At 43.2% G+C, this 15,280-nt stretch overlaps 2 long non-coding RNA genes and 1 other non-coding gene across 6 annotated transcripts; all 3 read left to right on the top strand.

The window, feature by feature from the left end:
- The first annotated feature begins 54 nt into the window (after nt 1-54).
- On the top strand, nt 55-2,608 carry LOC125014563. 3 transcript variants are annotated; one of them, XR_007113525.1, is made up of 5 exons: nt 55-427; nt 538-647; nt 1,600-1,730; nt 1,823-2,122; nt 2,191-2,608. It is a non-coding gene; the product is annotated as an uncharacterized LOC125014563 (long non-coding RNA). The 3 variants fall into 3 exon arrangements; XR_007113526.1 differs by having other exon boundaries at nt 538-1,730; nt 1,838-2,122; XR_007113524.1 differs by having other exon boundaries at nt 538-1,730.
- Nucleotides 143-215, top strand: trnar-ucg. The gene has a single exon. It is a non-coding gene; the product is annotated as a tRNA-Arg (tRNA).
- A 1,098-nt stretch (nt 2,609-3,706) lies between the features above and the next one.
- Nucleotides 3,707-13,857, top strand: LOC125014562. Of its 2 annotated transcripts, XR_007113523.1 has the most exons (4): nt 3,707-3,983; nt 5,383-5,600; nt 7,392-7,708; nt 13,395-13,857. It is a non-coding gene; the product is annotated as an uncharacterized LOC125014562 (long non-coding RNA). The 2 variants fall into 2 exon arrangements; XR_007113522.1 differs by lacking the exon at nt 5,383-5,600 and having other exon boundaries at nt 3,733-3,983.
- The last annotated feature ends 1,423 nt before the right edge of the window (nt 13,858-15,280 follow it).

Genomic DNA, 15,280 nt, shown 5'->3' with positions numbered 1-15,280 from the left:
TGCCGGGGACAGTATATATTCATGTCGTTATTTAACAGTAATGCATTTTGTTTTCAAAGAAATACCTAAAATGTTTAATCAATACAGGTTTCATGGGTAGTTTGTTAAAAACATCGTACGAGGGTTGGTCGCTTACGTGCTTGGCCGCGTGGCCTAATGGATAAGGCGTCTGACTTCGGATCAGAAGATTGCAGGTTCGAGTCCTGCCGCGGTCGCAGTTTTTGTTCTTTGTTTTCATTGATAGCATGTGATTCTCTTCTCGGTATTTCACCGACCACGTCTGCTTTGACATAACAAAGGTAGTGTACCTCAACCTTTAAACACACTGAGCCAAGCTTACTGATGTGGCCGTGACGGAGGATGTTTTATTTCACTGCAACACCTGGGTCATTCCAACCCTGTGATGCAGCTACAGTTTCCATAAATGGTACTTCGCGTCTTTCCTTGACACATATACGACCATGGAGCTAATAGAGACATTTCTAGCTTATATATTTATGTATTGTGCTTGGCTGTTTTGTGTTCTTGTATTTTCAGGTGCTGAGGATGTTGAGGTGGACTTTGCCGCTAACGAGCAGTAGAGGGCGTGGTGGAGTATCGCAGCCATAAGATGCACTGAAGCAGATATCATCTACTTTCTGTTGCACGTAATGTTTCGTTTGAAACAATTGAATTAATATTAAATATGCGAAGATTGTTTCCGAATTTGTGTAATTAGCTACATCTAAATCACGTGGGCAAATCTCACTTTATTTGGAAAACTTATTTGCAATAAAACTGGGCCTTGCAGGATATGCAAGGCCCAATATAATAATTGTTTTCTGAGCATCTATAATTGGAATAAAACTGAATTTGAATGATCTGAGTTACATGAAAACTAATTGTATAATCATTAGGAGGGTTATACCATCAACACTGACTTACATTACTGAAACCACATTGTTTCAACATTTACTTTTGCTTTTTGGGAGATCTGTTATTGACACAGAACTTGTCAAATATAGATGAAGAAAATATTGAAATACATGTAAAGGGAATTGTTTAACATGTCTTGTAGAACAGCAAACGTTCTGGGTTGTGGACTAAAGGGGACTGGAATCAAGAACAGTAGAAAACCGTGTTTAAAGACTTTAAGGAAAACACTGAACAAGCAAGAACGTGCCTGCAAATCTTGACCAAAAACCACATGTGGGATTAAAAACTGTCTTCTGTTTGTGACTCATTGAACTTAAAAGAAAATCTTTAATGGGACTCAGACACAAGAGTGTGGGCGCAGATGTTTGAACTGGAAAGTTTTGCACATGAGGAACAATTAAAAAAAAAAAAAAGGCTGTGTCTCTGAACGCAAAACTACCAGAAACATTTACTGGTGCTCATGAAGGTCAAACGATATTAATATTAGTTGAGAGTAACTGTTAATCTCTGTTATAAAAATATGATTTTATGTTTATGTACAGAAGAAGTCTCCTCATCTCTCTCTGCACTGAAACGTGTAGACCTGCTATAAAGCATACTTTTCCCTGTCTTCTCCCACTCACCGCTTCACTGAGGTTTTATGCTTCTCATTCGTCATATCTAATCCTGTGCTTTGGATTTCAGCTACACCCTGGCCTTTTTTCACCCCTTCTTCCGAGAGGTTGACTGTTTTCTTTGTGACTGGATCAAAAGGAACTTTGCATCTTGATCTATCCTGATTATTGCTCTGCTCTCTTTCGACTCTTGGACTTTAGGTAAGAGGTCAGATACTCATTCTCCTTGTTTTCCTGTCTTTGTCCTATTCTGCACCTTGTTGCTAAGATTTTCAATCAATTCACTGTTTCAGAATGTGTCTGGCCAGCTGTTGATGAAGATGGACGCAGCATCTGAGTGCTTGAAAAAAAAGTATGGGGCTATTACTGAAGAGCTGCTGAGTGGCATGTTACTCATGTGCATTGCATTTGCAGCGAACAGGCGTGCTGTCTCTTAAATGCATCCGTCTGCCCGTGCGCCTCAGCCACTGCTGGTAGCTAGTAATTCCTCCCAAGTGGAAAATCTCTACCATTACCTGCACTGCGAGGCAGGAGGGCAGGATGGCCAGCCTCCAGACAGCCGCTCCTTCGTGGGACAGCGCCTCCTCCAGCGCGTGAGTGACTCGTTTCATTGTGCCGTTGCCCTGTTAACACGTCAAAGTGCATCATTTTTCTTTTTCAGCCAGACATCATTTTTTGGAATAAAATGAAGGTTGCCTCCTGCACCGCTCAGCTGCACCTCTGTGCCTCTGTGTGCAAGAAAGAGTGCAGAGCTGCCTCATCTCCTCAATTTACTCAAACGGGCCTCGTGCATGCGTTGGTTTCACGCTGTGGACAATTCACATGTTGCCTATGGATTGTGTTGCGGGCTGTACACACAAATGATGGTGTTTTTTTAAAAAAAAAAGTTGCAGCCTGCAGTGCTTCATGAGAATAAATGTTGTCTTCCATGAAAACCAAATAAATAAATAAACATATAAGTATATTGTGCTTTGTTTTATAGCTATCTAATTAGTTACTTTAACAACTTATTTGAGCATGAGTCATTTGGTTTGAAATAGTATCATATTTGACTGGAAATAGTATTATAATTGACTGGTTTACCCTGGCCAGAAATATGTCTACTGTTTACTCTGTGCAAAGTGGAGATGAATTTTCAGAGCTTATACTTTGCCATGTGTCTTAAAATTACTTTTTCTCTTTTTTTTTTTAGCTCTAAACCTGGCGCCAGAGCGTTGGTAACGAATTTAATGTCTTATCATTGGTGTAATTTACCACATTAAAATATTTTTTCCTCTTACTGAACAGATTTGGAGGGAACAGTAGGTGCTCCTCTTGGCCGTGGCCCCTGATGTTAATTTGCAGCACTTGCCACAGACGCCTCAGACCTCAGAGATCTTGTATTTTGTGAAGAAAGCTCACACCCTCTTGCAGCCGTTGAAGCCACTGGAACGTCGTTAAGCGCGAAATATATTTTCTTTTTGTCCGGTTTTCTTTTCTAAATTCACAATTGTCCGATTGTGCGTAACGCCATGTGGGTTACACTTTCCAATAATAAAATTCACAATAAAACAATCTGGCTCACATGTTCACTGTAATGCTTTAGGCGGGTTTTAAAGAGGCAGTGCTGCAGTGGAAGTTGCAAATCTTTTAATTTACCATTTTTAAACTATGCGGCCTTGCACCATTTTTTATATACTTTTCTAGGAAGATAACCAGTAGAAGAAATTTGTTAGCTGAAATTACATTTTTTTTCTCTTGATTTAAAATAGCTACATACAAGAATTACAAAAAAAAAAAAAAAAAAAATGTATTTACAGTTGTTTTGTTGTTTTTAAGCTATCTTCTGAAAACAACAGATCTGACCTCTACAACTCAACTCTAAACGAGTGATGTTTAAGTCTTAATTTTAGAAACAGATTAAAGTCCTGGAAGACTTTGAACAAGAGCATTTTTCCCCTCGATTGTGTGACATTCTTAGAAAGTTCTTAAAAAGTTATTAAAGGGGAGAAAACATATTTTCTCCACTGGTGAAAAGAGGGTTTTCTCATGTGTATGGCTACACTTACTATTTCAGTATTAGTGGATTTAGTATTACTAGTGGTAGTGGTGATGGTGCTAATGAAGGAATTTAAAAACGATATCGAAAACGAAAAATCTAGGGAAAACGGGGAGGAGTGAGATGTCTTGCCGCGCTCGGACGTTCTTTGGTGGCAGCGGGCTCTGTGATTGGTCAGTGCGGCTGGGATGACGTCAGTGCGGGAGAGAGTTGTCAGACTGTAGAGGAAGCGCGCAGGCTGGAGGAGAGGCAGAAGCTGGAGCACCGAGGACCGACCTGGACTCATCACTCCCCGAGAGGGCCCGATGCAAACCCGAGAAAAGAAGGGGAAACAAACAAACCAAAGAAAACCTCTGGGAAATTCAACACGACTTCAAGTTCAGGACATAAGCCTCCAGAATTTGCTCCAGACACAGGTAAGAGACGCCTCAGAGGAAGAAAAAAAAAAAAAAACATCCGCACACGTACAGCATCACATTTCCAGGTCTGAATCTAATGCCATGTTGATGTGTGTTATGCAGTGATTTTAGACACGCTGCTGTTGCATTTTAGTTTGTTTTTTCACGCAGGGAAACATATTATTTAACTATAAAACAGCCCGTGTTTTAGCATGTAGATATGTATGTATAAATATATTTAAACATTTGTTCCGTATTAAGTACCAGCGTATTATAGGTTACCACTCTCCCTCGCCTATTATAATGATCAGGAACAAATTGGTTTTTATAATAGCAGACGCTGATAATCCCTGTGATGTGAAATTGTCTAGTTTCACAAGAAGTAGGCCAATCACAACTCTCATTAAAAGTGAGGATTCGCTGCCCCCAGGAGCTCTGAAGGAGCTAAATTAGGGCATCTGACAGACATCCCCGTTTAATTTAGATTAAGAAGGCCTAAAATATTTAAATATATATATATTACTATTTTAAAGAAGAGTCAAATGTTGGTCTTGGAGCATCGTTTAGCCTGCTGCATCACTGGGCCATTTCCTCACCTATTGTAACGCGGTGTCAGGTTCATGGTCCCGGTTTAGGGCCGGAGTAGTTTTGCCTTTAAGGGAGACAAAATGTGCTTCTTAATATTACAAGTTTATGCCCATCTTAATGGTACTTTACCAACACGCCATGTTTGGGTCCTTAAATACCAGCAGCCATTTGTTAGAAGTGTTAAAATGTCTGTATGTGGAACTTAACGATTGGTCAAGTGTGGCGCCCTGTAACCAAAAATACTTTGTTTGGTTTGGAAGTTATTAGAGGAGCTACAAACTAACTTAATATTATTTGCAGTGGCAAATAAAAAAAAAAATGTAAATTATCGTAAATCCCGTGTCAGTTAAAAGTACATTCTCAAAGCGGGACAAAAATCTTATTTTAAATTTTTATTTTGTGCACAAAATGCTCCAATAATAATGTGAAACGTTGCACCTTATTATACCTGGCATTTAAAAAAAAAAAAAATGTTTTTCTTTTTTATTTGTAGCTACAGCGGTTCATAGTAATCATTTAACATTTTGAAATGTTGTGGAAAAATACATGCATTTAAAATATAACCAGGTTTATTAGCAGGCCTTCAGACCACACACACCTTATATAACGACAGCAATGTGACGTTGTGATGTGATGTTTGCGGCTTGTTGTTGTATCCGAAAAATACTGCATGTGTCACCTGATCAATTACATTTCCTGTTATCGTGCGTATTTTTGGTGTTACGCAATTCTTATTCTGCGTAACAACAACAAAAAAAAAAAAAAAGAGCTGGACATGTTTCTCTGTTTAATATTACAGGCCTACTAACGGAGCTTCACCTCCTTCTAGATCACACCAGCATCACCAGCATCATGTCGAGCTGCACACACACACACACACACACACACAGAAAGGGGGGTGCGTTTTTGTCTTTGGTTATCTAGCTGTATGAGTGTTAAATGCCTGTCATAAAGCTAGATAACCGAAAGTAGAAATGACTTCCGTAACGCTGTGTTAAACGACTTTGAGGTTTAAACTTCCCCAAGGAGGATTTTCGCTTCCAAAAGGTAAGAAAAACTTTTATAGTCCCACATTTCATTCATAAAACGTAGGTTTGCTAAAGTGGTGTAAAAGATAATACATATTTTTAATGTGGCATAAGAGTTTTTATTTTTTATTTTTCATCTTACATGCATTTTAATGTGTGCACAGGCTTTTCTTTGGATAATACGTTCGGTTTATAACTCCCTGGTGTCAGATATGTGATGAGGGGGTCGTTTTAAGGGGAACTAAATGTTTTTCTAAAGGCACCACTAAATTTTTGTTCACATTGCGTATAAAAACACCTCCAAGTGCAAATAAAAGTAACCTATGGCACCTCGTTAAGTTCCCCAGACACCTTCATCTCACTTCAGTGTGTTTTAAGGATTCATATGATCTTTATGACTGAACTGAGGAGTTGAACATTGGCCCCATTTTTTTTAGTGCGTTTGGAGTTCATTCAGGTCCCCTGCAACGTGGTGCCGAATATTAAACAGGTCGCCTTGTGGCTGCAGGGGAACACTCCAAACTTCCTCCATTTCAAGGGGCCTCCGAACTTTACAGGCGCCAAATGCAGCTACATTATAAGAGATGAATTTTGTTTCTGTTGTGAGAATAAAAATATAACACTGTAGCCAGGGACTGTATGTACACACATACATATATGTAAAAAAAAAAAAAAAAGGCTGAACAATCACTGCTGTAAATGCTCCTGGTAAGCCACGACAACGAGCCAGCACCCACAAAACCAAGACCCTGAAACTGGAGCAGCTGAATGGAATTCAGCCACTATTAATTCATTATTTACACCTATGCCTCTCCCACTGTGACACGTCAATATGTCTCCTCGGCCCCATCACAGCTACCGATGGTACCTGCTTTGGGGGCACGCCAGCATGTTGCCTTACCAGCTTAGCCAGTGCTGACATTCTCCTATTTATCTCTTTTGTGATTTATTTGCTTTGGATTTTTAGGAGAAGCCTATTAATTTAAAAAGTTGCCCCATTACGGCTTTGTTTAAATTGCAGAAAGGGGGGAAGCCAAACGCTTTGTCAGGGTGCTGATTTCCCCGGGACTGCTAATAATGCAGTCGAGTGGTGTAGCACCCTATGCACGCAGGGTTAAAAAAAAAAAAAAAAAACTCTTGGTGCCTGTGTTTAAAGCTGTAGTGAATCTCTGAGCCTTTGGGATACATTGTGTGCCGCCTCAATGAGAAGGCCAGGGCCGTCCTGTAGGCAGGGGCTGAACTTTTCAACTTGGTACTTCAGCGCTGTGCTGTGCATACGCTCAGCCCGGAGAATGCCACTAAAGCCTAAAGAGCACCAAAGTGAGATGAGTTTTCATTCATTCTGTTAACTACCTATTGCGGCGGAGCTCGCTGTCAAACCGGGCTAATTGCTTCGTTTCACAGTGAGATATTGGATATGTGAAAAGGCCGCGGTCCAAGTCTTTTCCCTGTGCTTTTTTCCTGTTATAGGTGAACACGGTGTGCCTCCTTAATGAATCGGAATAAAAACACTCGAGGTTTTATGTATTGGATGGTCCAAGGCATCCTTGATTTATCTTTTGTGCTTCTATAATGTGAAGGATTCCTTTATTGTAGAAAAATACACACTCATGCCCTGAAAAACACACAAGAGGGAACCGCTCTTTGAGCGAAGCTGGTGAGAGCAGTCAAAGTTTTGATAACTGTCTCAAACGTGCATTTAGTGCAGATTTAAAGACAAAAAAAAAAAGGAATCAATAGTTTTTTTTAAACAGCCTGTACCTTTTATGTTTTATTCCTCTTTTTTTTGTCTCTTTGGTTCTTGTTGCAGGCTTTTGCTTAACGCAGAAAGATCTGGGATTCCTGAAAAGAGCCATCGTTAAAAAAAAAAAAGAAAAAAGAAAGAAAAACGAGGATGGAGGGGGGAAAAAACGGTCGGTCCGGAATTGCCACCTCCTCCTCCTCCCCCCTCCCACCCTCACCCTTTATGCCTCTGATGCCATCTGTACTGCCAATGGAGACACTTTGCCTGTGCCAGGAGTCGAACAAAGACCTTGCCGGATCCCTGGAGTATGGGCGCGCTCAGAAGAGGAGCCATCTTGGGAGATGTTTTCCGCGACGCCTAAAATGGCTGGGCTGGCATAGGAGGTGAGCTGCATCATGGCTTTCTGTTGGGTACCACTGGTAATGGTGGTGGCCAGGAGGTGGTGGTGGTGGTGGTGGGGGTGGGGGTGCGACTACGTGTGATGGGGGAAGGGAACAGGAGGAAGGATGAGGGGAAAGAAGAAGAGTTTTCCATTTCCTCCCCAGTCACACATGGCCTCTCGCTTTTCTCTTCTATCTTCTGCTCCTGCTAATTAGCAGTTAAGGGGTGATGTGGGGGGGGGGGGGGTGAAGAAGGGTGGTGTGTAGTTGGTAGTGGTGCAAGGAGGGGAGGCGGGGGCGTGGGGGGCTGGGGGTGGGGGGACTGGGTAGCAAACAAAATTAATGAGCTGGCACCGGTTGAAGGAAACCTGCCATCCTCTCTTGTCATGGTGCTTCTTTAGTCCCTGATGCACACCAGGCAGCGGTGTTTGTCGTGTTTCCACCTGACAAACCTCACAGATTAATTCATGCAAAGCTGCTTTTGTCGAGAAATGTGCATTGTGGTTATTTAGTACAGTATCTTCCTGCATCCTAATGCGCTGAAATTCTCGTGTGAATTTTCTTGAGGGGCGACCGCTGCCGTCTCCACGTTTGCTTTTTAAAAACCATCGTGGATATAATGCGCTGCATAAACGAGGCGCATGCTGGCGTATGCAACGCTGGCGTTTTGTCATCTGTGCACGTGCGCAGACGTGCGCGTCTTTGCCGTGCATCGAATTTTTAGCGTTTCTTGGAGCCGCTCGGTCGGCGACCCGCGCTGACTCGATCTCGGCCGTTTAAAACGTTGATTACAGCTCTCTGTGGCGTAATTGTGCCACTTCAACGCTGCGCACACGATTAGAAACTTTATTTAACAGGGCAAGATGTCAGGCCCCGACGCATGACGTCGCGTTCCTCCTCGTTCGGATAAAGTGATGCTGCTGAATATCGCAATCCAAATTTTTTTGGTTTTACCAGCTCTGTGCCTGTAACCTTAAACACACACACACACACACATATCCTGGGAACCCTCCTGGTCGTGGCGTGGAGCTGCCCTGGTGACTTCGGCAGAAAACCTGAAGCAGAAAGGACACGTGAGCGCGTGCGTTCCGGGGCCAACATGTGCAGCTGCGGTGCTTGTGTGTTAATGAACAGCGCCGCGCATTTTCACATTATCATTCAGCCCTGTTCCCTCTCGCTCTCTCTCCCCCCTCAATAGCCGCCCCCCCACACTCCCCCCCGGCAACCCCCCCCCCCACTCCACCCATTCCCTTCGAAAAGCCTGCTTTCCCACTATTGTGGGAACTGGTGGTGCGGCGGGCCGGGGCTGGGGGGCAGGGTGGGAAAGGCCCTCCAGACTAGACATGAGCAGATGCCTGAGACATTAGACTGTCGAGCAGATCACCGGGGTCGGGAGAGCCTCTGAGTTTTAATGTGTGCGCAAGTGTATGTGTGTTTGATATGTGTGAGATGGAGAGGGGTGGCGGGTGGGGTGGGGATGGAGGGGGGGTAGCGGTCCAGGCCCTGGAGTGCCACCTGACTGTTCATTAGTCTATTCAGCCTCCTCTGCATGTCTGAAAGACATGGAGATGCTGTGTTTTCTGCTAAATGAGAGGGATTTCCCAGGCATTAGCGTTGCCTTCGCAGATGATACACACATCGAAGCGTAGGCCTGAGTGCATGCGTGTCACGCCATGCGTAGGACAGCGGCGCGCGGCAAGTCATGGTTTGCCACGGGTTGTGTCAGAGGTGGTGTTTCGCAATCGAGAAGGTTTAAATATTTGCAGAGGGCCGCTCATCCGCCGCATGCTCCTTTGCTTCCCTTTTGCCACCTGAATGCAACTCCTCTGAGCTTAATCCCGACGGAATCGCGGCTTGTTAAGAAAAAAAAAGAGACAGACATCACGAGAATCTCGCAAGACAATCGGTGGCATGTCACCGCCAGTGACTCAGCTGAGTCGACGGGGCGTGTGCCTCAAGAAGCCGAATGATGTAACCTGCGGATAATGATTATTAATGAGCCTCGCACTGTACGTGTGCCTCCGCGAGATGTGTAAGGCGCGCGCAGGCCCACATGTCAAAAGATTATTCCCACTCTTTATTCATATAAAAGACTTGGAGCTGTCTCCGTAATTGCATTTGCGCTGCTCACGTGTGATATACAGCGCGTTGCTTCGGGCGGATTTTTTCGCACGAGAAGGGGAAGGCGAGGTGAAGTCGAGAAATTAATCCCGGGGATACTATAGCTCGCTCGGCGCCCTCCGTGGCACGGGGAGAGCGGAGGAGGGAGGCGAGTGGTGGAAAGTAGAACCGAAGAGTGGCTTTTCAAGAAGGGGTTAAAAGACTGTGGAGCCAAATAAAGGAGGCGGCAGGTGTAGCACATGGGCAGCCATGTTTGATCCACCAGCGTCACCTCTGCGCGCTCGCTGGGGAAGTTAGCCTGGGCTAGCTCGTGCCGTGCTAAAAGCAATTTGCTGCTGCGGGGGGGGGGCTGAGCACGGAGGGCTGGTGCGCACGTTTGAAAAGAGTGCGGAGGGAGGTTGGCACGCAACCGCGGAGCCGCTGCAGTCGACGCAGGCGGCGTGGTCAGAGAGGGAGGCGACGACCGGAGCAGATTTGTCAGGGAAATGTATTCATCCTCCTTACCACGTCTGCTAGGAGAGCACAACGCGTCCCAGAGTAGTCGAAGGGTGTAAAAACGAGCGGCATGCACAAACGCACGCGGAATATTTTCTTGTTTGATGATTACTGATAGCTGTAATTCTGCGGCGTGGTGGGCGGGATAACACCGGGGGGGTTGCAAATGAGCAAAAATAAATAAATAAATCAATAAATAAAGTGCAACCTCATCTTGATTTTTTTTTTCTTTTCTTTTTTTTTGATGTTATGATTGTGGCGTCTTAATCTGCTTAAGGAGTCTGGTTTTAATCGGCTCTGAGACAAAGAGTTTTCAATCAAGTGTGCCTGAGAGCGGAGCGGCTGCAGACGGAGGTCAGCGGCTCTGACACCGCGTCGGGAGGATTGAGGATCTGAGTCTTCCTCCGCGCGCCGCGGACGGCGTTACTTAAATATTCATCCTTCATTCCTCCATCCCTCACACTCGGTACATAACTTTGAAATTGACAGAAAAATGTATTTCCCCTCGAGAAAATGGCAGAATGGAGATGACTGCCGTCCTACTCGGTTATTCATTATTAACTATGTATTGCCTTTGCTATGTGGGATTTTCAGCGCAGGGAAATTATAATGTATGACATGATGAAGTGACAGTAGCCGCCGCTCGCTTCCCATTCTGTGTGGGTGCAGCAGCGTAGCCATAGTAGCGATAAAATGTTAATACCATATAGCTCCTGGGTTACCTCCTCACTATGTGTGGACACTATTAATGTTTTAACAGTTCTTCTGTGGTGTATAAAGCCTAGCTCATGGGCCGCCCGTAGTCTTGGACGAGGTCCAATGTGGGTCAAGCGAGGCTCATTGGGCCTCTTTAATGCAACTTTGGCCGAGACTAATCTTGCACAAAGCCCGGCGTTAAGTATCTTAGAGGAAGATGGAGAGAAGTTTCCACATCCCGGGCTTTTCAGATTACGTCTGTTGGCTGTGGCATCCCTGAGTCGGGGTCCTGTGTGCTCCAATGAAAGTATGGGAGAATTAGGTGACTGAGCCTTTAATACAGCGGCCCTTCTGTAACCATATCAGGAGACGGGGGTCTAGTGGTGAGGAGAATTAGGGGGAATCCTTGGTGTGACCCCTTTATTTTTTTTGTTTTTGTTTTTTTTTTTTCTGCACGAGTTTGAGGAGGAGGTTTATTTAGGGCGTGGAACAGGAAGTTTACGTGTGAGTGCTTACGACAGGAATCGAGTCAAGTTCAAGTTCATGGGTGCGGTCGCTCTGTCTGCGGCCGGTCAGGGAGTTGAGGGTGTCTGCGGCCACCACGGAGCAAAAGAGGAGGAGGAGGAGGAGGTGGTGGTGGTGGGTGGACGGACGGGGAGGTACATAGCCTTTGACCTCTGTTAGGGTTGCTATGGGAAAGAGGCCGGTCGTCTCAGTAATGTAAGACTGAAAAGGCCGAACTGTCAGAGCTGTCCAGTAGACGTCAACCCCCCACGACACACACACACACACACACACAAAACTCTAACCCATTCACACATACTCACAGATGGCACGGGCCAGCTTGGGAATGTTCGCCGCTCTTTATGTTCATCAGACACTGTTATAATTCATCCAACCTTTAGCGTTAACACAATCTGCACCTCTTCCTCTGTGCGTTGTGACTGGACCACTTCTGTCTCCTCATCCAGCCTCGCCCTACACGTCTGAACTCCCACCGTGTGTGTGTGTGTGTGTGTGTGTGTGTGTGTGATCAGACTCTTGAGAAAGGAAAATAACTTGGTCTTTTATCTGCCATTCTGTCTTTCTTTCTTTCCCTCCTTAAAACACAACTCAAGTCTTATAACGTCAGAGAAAGTAGCTCATATTTTGTCGTAAACTACACAGTGAGCCTGCCTCACGTAAGCTTTTATACTGTTGTTTTTATAGACAATGCGTGCAATTTAATTCATCATCTGTGGAACAAATTGCACATATTATGCTGTAATTTATTTTGGAAACTATAGAGTAAATTATTCACGGCAAGCCTCCATTCCTCTGTTATCGAGCTCTTTGGGTAAACGTCGCGACGGAGTAATCTGTTGCATCGGTTTAACCGCGTACTTCTGCGTCGGGCTCATTTCGAAGCGGTCAGCGTCTGATGTTTGAGTGACTGCGTGTCAGGGCGGACATGCAAATCGGCTGATTGTAATGTGCGCGCGTTCCACGCCTCCCCCTGCAAACGTGCGCAAGTGTGGCCTCATTTAAGGTTGCATTCATTCAGGGGAGGGGTCTGGCGAATAAAAGAGCGCGTATTTGCATACGCTGCATGCTGTCTGCGGAGAGGGAGCAGTCAAAAAAAAAAAAAAAAAGATATCAGAGGTGGACAAAGAGAACGAGGACAAATCCTTCATTGTGGGGTTGGTGGGAGAAAGGCCTCATCTGAATTGGGGAGTGGGTGAAAATTGACAGAGAAAGAGTTCGGGCTGGTTCCCTGTGGGGATAAAAGCCTTAAGATCCCCCCATGCATACAGCCTGAAAATGGAAGAGAAGAACAACATGCAGAGCACAGGGGCCTTTTTTCTTTTTTTTTCTTCTTCTTTTTTTTTTTTTTACAGTGAATGAAAAGGAAGTTTGTTTTTCTGAAGCACTGCTTACAGTTTCTAATGTACAAAATTACAAAAACAAACACGCGCGACGTGAGCAGAGTTACTTTTTTCACAAACATCATTGGCTTTTCTTGAAACATATCATCATAGCCTCACTTTTGTACGGGAAGTTATTTACCATTTTATGTGTTGTTTCACCCAGAGGACCTTTGTTTCCTGCTTTAATTTCTTTTATTGCAAAGGTTTGCTTTTTTTTTAATGACTTCTCAGCTCCTTGCAGCTCTGAAAAGGCTTTACTTAGAAAGCTTTTCATTATTGTTGTGAATTTATGCACCGGTTTACATTTGGTGACATGCTCTTCACAACCTTTCTTGCTTTTTTTTTTCTTGCTACTTTTTTTCTTTCTGCCCTAAAAATGTGAAACATTATCAGTTTTGTGCAAAGTTTACTTGCGGAGCCAAGTTTGATTCTCATGCTAATGATTCCCTCCGCGCTTTTTCTTTCCTCAGGACAGGACATGAACTGTGATCATCTCTGCACTCTGTAGGAGCTTCCTTGGCACAAAGGCGTCGCCGACCAAACTCGACAAAAATGCCGCCACCGGGCTGTGAGGACTTCAGAATGAACTCCAGCGATTATCAGTCAGCTAAACGCTGCAACATGAGTGTTGCACTGTGAAAGACTGAAGACACGTTATGTTAACTCAAGATGTATCTGTTGTTGTTATCAGGAAGTATCTCATTTTAATATGCTGTAATGATGACGTGTGTGGGATCAGACCTTTGAAGCTGCACATTTAAATCTGCAAATAGAAAAAGTAGCCAGAATTTTTAAAACTTATTTTGCACTTAATAATCTTTACATTTCCCACTGTGTATGTCTGTTGTTTTATATGAGTTAAATGGTATAAATGTGATTGCTGACAATGAGACTTCTTCAAAAAACAAATAAAAAAAATATATAAAAATATTATCACTGTGTTAAATTCTTGCTTTTGAATGAGAGGGGACTTTATTTTGGTGAGGAATTAGAAAAGGAAATGACTGTGGTTAAAAAAAAGAGGATTTTAATGAATTTAAACCAATAGACCAGTGTGTTTAGCAGTCAGGACCTTCTTCTCCCCTCTCTCTCTCTCTCTTTTTTTTTTTTTTTTTTTTTTAGATTCACATGGTAATACGGGTGGAGATCGTGCGAGAAAGTGACCCCACATTAAGTTTTAATTAGGAGGAGCAGACATACTCTGCAGAGTAACGTGTGTTGAATCAGTGAAGGAAAGAAAAGTTCATCAGTGGATAAAATGACCCAATTAAATATATATAATAAGTTTTTTTTTCTTTGTCGCGGTAGATGTTATATTTTATTTATCAGGAAAATGCAAACGACGTTTATCTTTTTTTTTTTTTACCGGATGGTTTGCACGTGATCAGTTTAAAACTATGAAACAAAAATCCTAATCATTTAAAAAAAAATACGGATATAAAAACAAGAGTTGTTTTTTACCTCAAATATGTGTCATCGTCTGTAAACCACTGCCTCGGGTTTTGACGATTAATCGTTTTTTGGCGGAGGGGAGGAGGGAGAGTGGTGGGATTACAGGATCGTCCTGGTGTCAGCAATCGGACCTCAATCAGTGTCCGACTGATTTGTGTCCGGAGTCAAACAACAGATGGACACGCGTAGGGTCAACAGGGGATTATTTCCGTGTCTTTGTGTCCAGACAACAAGCAACACGCTTGGAAGTGGAGAAAAAAAAATAGACTTTCGTTATTTCTTCGTCTTTTCGAAAAGTGCCTAAAAATGTTGTTCCACTCTGGATTTATTATCTTTTATATATTTTAAAATAACAACATAATAATTTTACAATCCCATAGGGCAGCATTTTATCCAGTGATATAACCATCATTAAACAAAATAAAAAACAAAAAAACACAGTGCATTAAAATGCATGGATGAATTTGAATTTGAAATGAGTACTCAATGCTCATGAGGACCAACAATAAAAAAATAAATAAATAAAAATAAAGATAGAATAAGATAGAACAAGATACACTTTAACTTAAAATCTCATACAGAAAAAAAAGAAATGTCAAAGCAATAGTTTAACAACATAAATGCACACAGCTGGAGTAAAACTAAAACAGTGCATCACTGCAGTGTATTTGTATGTACACTCCCACGGCACTTCATTAGGTACACGAGTGAAAACAAATGCACATGTAATACAGCAATCTCGCACAAAATCTCCCATCACAACTGCTACAGTGTTCAATTTATGTTGAAAAAAATAGAATAAAGGTGATGATTCGACTGTACGATCGTTCTGGGGGTTGAATTAAGCACGAAGGTGTTTCTGTTATTTAGCCCAGCCCTCAAAATAACAGAAACATGTGCCAGC

Source organism: Mugil cephalus, chromosome 10 (genome assembly GCF_022458985.1).
Source record: "Mugil cephalus isolate CIBA_MC_2020 chromosome 10, CIBA_Mcephalus_1.1, whole genome shotgun sequence".
In the NCBI taxonomy this organism is placed as follows: Eukaryota; Metazoa; Chordata; class Actinopteri; order Mugiliformes; family Mugilidae; genus Mugil; species Mugil cephalus.
This window is presented reverse-complemented; position numbering and strand designations above follow the sequence as displayed.